The following is a 1,897-nucleotide window of genomic DNA, read 5'->3' as shown; positions in this document are numbered from 1 at the left end:
TTTAATAGGGGCTTTCAACTCTTCTCAACTCCTCTGTATTCTCTTATCTTCACAAAACTTAACAGACTATGGGTTTAGGTGAAGTTCATTCAGGTTTTCTGGCCATTCAAATAAAACTATACCGTAGTTCTTTAAGCAGGTGTCCGAACTTTGGCGGTGCCAAAACGTGTCAAGTCCTTCTAAAAAATAAATATCTGAAATCAAAGTTTCTCAGCATAAGTACTCACAAAATGCTTCAAAATGTTCTGGTTGGTAGCTGAGCTTACTTTGGACTTAATACAAAACAATGAACTGACAAAGTAGATTATGTTCCTCCACGAGTAATTATTAACTCCACAACTCTTCATTGGGTGTGCTTAAAATCGTTTTAAGACTGTGGTTATCCCTTTCCCTTGTGCACGTTTTTCTACTCCACTTCTTTCTTCCATTTAACGTTTTATTGATGTGTTTTGGTGCAGCTACCTGGGATTCTTTAGGACTAACTGTCTAGTCAGTGGTCTTCCGTATGACTGTGTAGGCCAGAGTTTCTTTTTTTAAAAAATGTTTTCCTAATAAACAAGATTTTGGGGGTTCATCACATTTGAGCCATTGTCAAATTTAAACACACCACTGTGTTTAACCCGTCAAACACAGTTTCACTGCTTGAATTTGGTAATAAACGTAACACTGACAAATATTCAAATACACCAAAATGTACATGTAAATGTGTGTGTATATTGTTACCATTGGCAATCAGGTGCCAGATAAAGTTCAAAATGTATAAGGCGCATGTCGTCTGCCCTCATATCCAGTTGTGCCCAGAGCTACATATATGCATAAATTTCKCCACAAGWTTTCTGCGATTACTGTGCATTCAACTCTCAAACTAACACAAAATAAGACTGTACACAAAGATTTGCTGACAGTCTTTACGCTCTCTCTCTCTTTCACACACACACAAGGACCCTCAGAGTCAGTTAGCAAGCTAACGTCAGCCAAGAATATGGCCCCTGCCCCATCAGGGAATGCTTCTAAACGGGAGTATTAATAGCAAACTCAGCCAGCCTGTCTGAGAGGGAGCAAAACATCAGAGGTGGAAACAGGTGAATCAATATATATACAGCAAACCAAGACCACCGTCTAAAAACCCACAATGTGTAAGCTGAACCTGACAAATGGAGGCGGTCAATGACACTAGATATATGATGATTGTGCATGCTGTATAATCATATATCTGGTATTGCCCGGCGTAGCATATGTTGAGCAGGGGAGCCCAGGCATGTAAAGGGGGAGAGGCAGTGCTCATTTTGATGTCTGTGTTCTCATAATTTACAGCGGCTGATTTTTCCAGCACACATTTTAATCCGAGCTTCCACTGCAACTAGTGCACAGCTGATGAACATGCAGAGGCAGACTAACGGCATCAAGATGTTGATCAGGCACATAGATTAGAATAAAATAGAATAGAATGTTTCTGTGTAGGATGCCTCTGTGCATGTGAGAGCTGGCAGGCCGCACTGCAGGCAAAGCAAGGCGACTTGTGTCTGTGTTAAAGGGTGAAGTGTTCACCTCCCATTATGAATTATTCAAGAGCAAAGTCGCTCTGTCTGATGTTGTTGCTACTTGCCCAGCCCCTCTGTCCCCATTCTTTCTTTATTTCTTATTCTTCTGTCTTTCTCTCTCTCTTTTTCTTTCTTTCATTCCATCYGTTTTCTCACTTTATKCCTTATATTTTTGCCTCACTGTAAAAAACAAACACACTAGCGCTGACTTATGTTCCTCTGCACGCTGTGTACAGCATGGGAACATGTAGTTTCTACCTAATCCTTAAGTTTCACTCTAAACTAGTTAAAATCATGTYAAGCTGACGTTGCCAGTCTTCCTCATTTGGTGAGCACACACAATGGCTTACAGCCCA

This window comes from Poecilia reticulata, linkage group LG2 (assembly GCF_000633615.1).
Source record: "Poecilia reticulata strain Guanapo linkage group LG2, Guppy_female_1.0+MT, whole genome shotgun sequence".
NCBI classification, from domain to species: domain Eukaryota; kingdom Metazoa; phylum Chordata; class Actinopteri; order Cyprinodontiformes; family Poeciliidae; genus Poecilia; species Poecilia reticulata.
The sequence above is the reverse complement of the archived record's forward strand: the minus strand, read 5'-3'. Positions refer to the sequence as shown.